Source organism: Cetorhinus maximus, chromosome 21 (assembly GCF_964194155.1).
Source record: "Cetorhinus maximus chromosome 21, sCetMax3.hap1.1, whole genome shotgun sequence".
Taxonomy (NCBI): domain Eukaryota; kingdom Metazoa; phylum Chordata; class Chondrichthyes; order Lamniformes; family Cetorhinidae; genus Cetorhinus; species Cetorhinus maximus.
Window position 1 is genome coordinate 19,563,362 of NC_135899.1, and position 6,004 is coordinate 19,569,365.

The window sequence follows — 6,004 nt, forward strand, 5'->3', positions numbered from 1 at the left end:
GATCATCAACTCGGTGAAAGACACTCTTTGGTCTGCACGAAGCTTGTTGGTCTTCCAGTGCATAGTTGTCCCCGACCGTGTTTTGCAGACTGGCACATTCCAAGGTCCCAGGGCTATGTGCAGAGAGACGCACTAAAGCTTGGGGCAGCCGCTGCAAAGGCCCAATGGGGAAAGGTCGCTGACTAAGACCTTTCTGCCATAGTGCACCGAGAGACTGGGAATTGTATAGATCCCTTGGGCTGTACGGCTCACATTAAACATATGCAGTGAATACTAAATGTATCATAATTGTATTGAAGCACCTCAGAGTGCAACAGCATGTGTGTTGATAACTCCAATATCATTGCACTGTCTGACTGTCTGTAATGACCATATTGAAATGACTGTAATATTCATTGATTGTATTGAAGCACCTCGTGATCCATGTTGAATTTGATACACTTTTTGTGATGGCGATTTAGAAATGTTTTGTAATGTTCTTCCAGATATTTAATGAATAAAGTATATTTGTCCAAAAAAGAGATGGTTCTCCCAGGACGAGGTCAGCCCATTGCACTTCGAGTGTGCTGACACCTGCGATGTCCCCAAATGCGGGATTCTCGACTGTAAAATTTGTGGGAGCGGGAGGACTGCATTTGCGCTCTCCTCTGATTAACTAATTAATGTCAGATTTACTGTAACATATTTGTTCACCAACAGAGACCGCTGTTGCATGTTCTACAAAGTACTCGAAAAATTAACACATAAAGGACACATGTATGTGGAGAAGCAAACAGTGTTAACGTTTCGAAGTCCAAGATCGTCAACATCCGCAGTGTTTTGCTTTTATTTTAACGTTGGCATTTGAGGTCGCTCTGCACTCACTGCATTTATCATGATTTCCTCCCTGCTTGTGTACTAACGTCCAACGGCCAGCAGAGGGTGGCATAAGCAAGAGAAACGGTTTTGAGGAAGAGACGCTTTATAAATTCATTCACCCAGAAACAAACGAGTCCCCCATTGCAGCAGCGAGCTGCTTCTAAAATGTCTTTAGGCTTTTAAATCCCAATGCCAAATCGGCTCCTGAAATGATATTTTTCATTTTTCTTTTATTATTTATTCAATTCCCTTTTGAACAGCATCTGGTTCACAGAATGTGAGGGGGCAAGATAATGTTATTGTCGGTCTACACAGGCTGAACACGTCAGGATCAACAACAGAAGGGCTAAAGGATCCCCAAAAGATATTGGGTGACTGGTGCAGAATCAGATTAAACTTCCGTCTTCATCAATTAGAGTTCATGTCATTTCGACAACACCCTCCATGCCCAAATATCCGTCCTTGGCCTGCTGCAATGTTCCAGTGAAGCTCAAGGCAAACTGGAGGAACAGCATCTCATCTTCCGATTAGGCACTTTTCAACCTTCCGGGCTTAACATTGAGTTCAACAACTTCAGCGCATGACCTCTGTCCTCCATCCTCAGCCCCTTTCCGATCCCCCTTTTTTCTAATAATTTGTCATTTTTAAAATATATTTTTTTAAGTATATTTTCCTTTTCTCAACAATTTCTATTAATGTTAAATTTATTCCCATCCATTGTTTTATCTCCAGCTTTTAGCCTATTTCGATCCCTTCCCCTCACCCCACACCCACTCGGGCCATTTGTCACTTCCTCGTCTTGCTTTCTACCCTTAATGTCACCATTAGCACATTCCTTAGATAATATCATTACCATAAAAATCCTTTGTCCCTTTGTCTATGACATGTTTGGCAATCTCTTCTTTGCCTCCACCTGTCACTGGCCCTCTATCCAGCTTCACCTGTCCCACCCCCATCAACCAGCTTATATTTCACCTCATTTCTATTTTTCTTTAGTTCTGATGAAGAGTCATATGGACTCGACACTACAACTGTATTCAACTTCGTCGATGCTGTCTGACCTGCTAAGTTTTTCCGGCTATTTTTGTTTTATTTACAGAATCCATAGACCACTTCATCAGCAGGTGCAGAGAAAAGGGTACGTTCTGTGATTTTTCAAATGCAGAGCTAGCAGGCAGAATTGTTGAGTTGGTGATCACATCCACTCCCATGGAAGGATTCCAGGAAGATCTGTTAGACAAGCTGAAAAGGTGTAGCATTCAAGAGCGGCTGAAGAGGATGGATGTAAGTACGAAGCGATCCTCACAGTTTGATGAAACTTACAGGTCCAAAGTACAACCCAGTTGTTGAAGCACTCACTAGGAAACCCAAACCTAGCAGGAAATGTGGAGGGTGTAGCCTTCTGCATGCCCCAAGGAAATGCTCAACTTTTCATCGATTCTGTAAGGCATGTGGCAGAAAGGGCCGTTGGCAGAGGCTGTACACTTGAGCAAAGGCTGATGCAGCTACAAAGAGCCGTGTGCTGATCCAAACAACCTGCATGCAACAGATACTTTTCAGCAATGAGGATGGCCAGCTGGTATCCCACCAGAAACATATACACGAAGCGATTGACAAACAAGAAAATGACGATGTGCACAATGAGATGGAGAGGGAAGAGCACCTATTTCACACCGTCAATCTTGTGGAAAGCATTGATGCCATCTCTCCATCTGAAGTGTTTGCCAAGATTCGAATTAGCTGCCCTAAGAAAGTTGGTAAGGATTCATTATTGGTCAAGATTGACACAGGGGCAAGTGCCAACAAGCTACCCCTACTAATTCTAAAAGACACATATCTGTAGACATGGCAAAACCCACTGCTGTGAAACACTCAGCATACAACAACTCACGAATTCCATGTGCAGGATCATACTCCTGGACTGTAAGTACAGTCAATCCTCTTGGTGACACAGATGTTCTACATCATGGAGACTAAAGGCCCTGAGTCCCTAGGTGTATGAGCATGCCATGACCACACACTAGCAACAATCCATGGAATCAATCAGACCTCACAAGGCAGATCAAACTCAGAAACTACGCCTGTCACCTCAGTTCATGAACTAAAATCGAAATATCCAGGATGTTTAGACATAATTGTCAATTAAAAGTGAGCTGCAACTTTATGCTTGCAGGAGAATGCAATTCTGTCAATTGATCCAGAACAAGTCTGCAAGTCTGTGAATTGATCCAGAACATTTTGTGCAAAACAAATGCTAGCAGCTACAAGAAGAAATGGTGAAAGGTGACACTACAGAAACTGTGGAAAACGGATGGCCTGATTCAATTCAGTATCTCCACGAGCACATAAGATCATTTTGGCCATATTGGGACAAGTCAGGCACCTCCCGGTAAGTCATTTCTAAAGGCATGCAGCTCATCAAACTGGAATCTTTATGACCTGATATTAGCTTGATCTAATGGCCCAGATGAATGAATGATTTGCACAGTGAAATCCCTAATTCTCAAATGTAGACAGACCAAGCAAGATCTGCCCATTGCAATGTTACATCCAAGAGTGACACCTTTAAGTGGAATTATTCTGTAACTGGCACAGATCTTGTTTGGCCGTCCAGTGCATACCAATTTATGGACTCTTACCCATTCTACTGTCTAAAAGACTAGAGAGCAACTTTTAAAACTGTAAGAGAAGACGGCCAATGTCTTGATAAAAATGTGGGTACAGAGCTGCCAAGTTTACAGTTGGGACAAGTTCACATCCAGGGGCCCACAGAAGGGTACGTGGCAACCAGCCGACGCGTCAAAGATTGGTTCAGAACCAGGGTCCTATGAAGTCATGACACAAAAAGGCACAATGGTGAGATGTAACTGAGGAGAAATCAGATCTATTCCAGCTCCTCAACCACCGTACATTCCTATTGCATTTAGGAAAAGATCCCTAATGAAACCAGAAACAAAATGCAAGTCTCACAATCGGGCAGGTCACTGTGAGCAATTAAATACACCTCCAGATAAAGTTACCATCATAGGATCTGGGCGTACCAGCAGATTGCCTTTACCCTTCAGGGACTCATAGATTCATCCGTTCGATATGCTCATGTTATACCATTAGGTAACTAAACATGAACAAGTATTGTAAGTAGTTACACTTCTTTGGAAGGGGTTAAAGTACCTTTAAAAAGGGGGAATGCTGTAATATGTCTCTAAGAGATAGCTGCCTATCATCACTAGAAGGGAAGTGTGTCATGCAATCTAGCTTTAGTTTCACTTTTGATAGTGAGCAGAGCACACAACAGACAGTTCTGCTGCTGATGCCTTCAATGTTTCTATCCATGTATATCTGTCCCCATGTTCCTCGCCTCAATAAATGAACCCACAGCATATTTACACAATCACTTATGTGCAATTGATGCCTTTATATCATTGTAAAATCACCGACATGGAGTACAAGATAATGTATGTATACAGGCGAGCAAAGCTTCCCATCAGCACAGGCTGTGTCTGCCCGGTGTCCCTATGTGGTTCACAAAGTGAATGAGGGGGAGAGAGCGCTGTGTCAGATGATGTACAGGTGAGTGATACTCAGTTTCTGGTTTTCCTCAATGTTTGTGCATTTTCCCCTCAATTATTTTCTGTTCTGTCATTTAATATACTTTTCCCCAGACAACGTACCAGGGAATGTTTGATATGAAACGAGAATTGTAAATCTATTTGTAATCTGTTTGTGAGCGTGCTGAAGTATCTCAGAATGTCAAAGGCTGCATTAAACAAAATAGATCTGTGTTGCACTTTATGTGATGTCAAATTGGAACTGTCGTGTAATTTACCTTAACTTTATGAATAAAGTTTATATTTTGAAAACAATAGTATTACAGTTTCTAGTACCTGTCGAACAGGAATTGACGTTTATCTCGTTGTGCGTCCCTGGGAACAACCTGTAGAGCACAGGGTCCTGTTTCACAGAACTGCTCAGGAAGAAACTCGACAGAAACCACTGCATCTCATTCCAGACTTACTTCGTAAAGACACTTTGCAGCATTTAATCTGTCCTGTTTTCTATTTTATCAGAGACCTTCCCTTCTGTTCATCTCCCCCACCCACCCCACCAACCAATGCATCAACTATCTCACTAGTCACTTCTTTTAAGACCCGAGGATGAAGTCCACAGGATCCGGGGATTTGTCAGACCGCAGCTCCAACTGTTTGCTCAATACCACTTCCCTGGTGATTGTAATTTTCCTGAGTTCCTCACTCCCCTCCATTTCCTGAGATACAGTGATTTCTGGGAGGTTACTTATATCCTCAATAGTGAAGGTTAATGCAAAATATCGGTTCCATTCATCTGCCATCTCATTATTTTCCATTATTAATTCCCCAGACTCACTTTCTGTAGGATTAACGTTCATTTTGGTTAATGAAAACAAAAATTGCTGGAAAAACTCAGCAAGTCTGCCAGCTTCTGTGGAGGGAAGGATAGAGTTAATGTTTCGAGTCCATGGTGACTCTTCTTCAGAACTGAAGAGAAGTAGAAATGTGGTGAAATATATACTGTTTAAGGGGGTGAGACAGATGAAGCTGGATAGTAGGTCAGTGATAGGTGGAGGCAAAGGAGGTATTGCAATAGATGTCATAAACAAAAGTTCAAATGGGGTGTTTATGGTGGTAATACTGGCTAAAGGAAGTGCTAATGGTGGCATTAATGATAGAAAGCAGGATAAGCAAGTTACATTTGGCCCAAATGGGGGTGGGGTGGGGGGGTGGGGTGATGGTGTGGGAGAAAAGATCAAAATAGGCTAAAAGGTGGGGATAAAACAATGAATGGAAATAAATTTTTAAAATAATAATAGGAATGGGTAGGAAAAAAATGAATGTATTTAAATTAAAATTTACAATTAGATATTTGGAAAAAAGGGGATTAAAATGGGTAAGGATGGAGGAGAGAGTTCATGATCTGAAGTGGTTGAACTCGTTGTTAAGTCCGGAAGGCTGTAAAGTGCCTAGTCGGAAGATGAGGCGCTGTTCCTCAATTTTGCGTTGAGCTTCACTGGAACATTGCAGCAGGCCCATGATGGACATGTGGGCATGAGAGCGGGATGGTGTGTTGAAATGGCTAGCGACAGAAAGTTCTGGGTCTTGTCTGCAGAGAG

At 42.3% G+C, this 6,004-nt stretch overlaps 1 non-coding gene across 1 annotated transcript; it reads left to right on the forward strand.

The window, feature by feature from the left end:
* The first annotated feature begins 485 nt into the window (after nt 1–485).
* Nucleotides 486–648, forward strand: LOC144696218 (U1 spliceosomal RNA). The gene has a single exon (XR_013580130.1). It is a non-coding gene; the product is annotated as a U1 spliceosomal RNA (small nuclear RNA).
* The last annotated feature ends 5,356 nt before the right edge of the window (nt 649–6,004 follow it).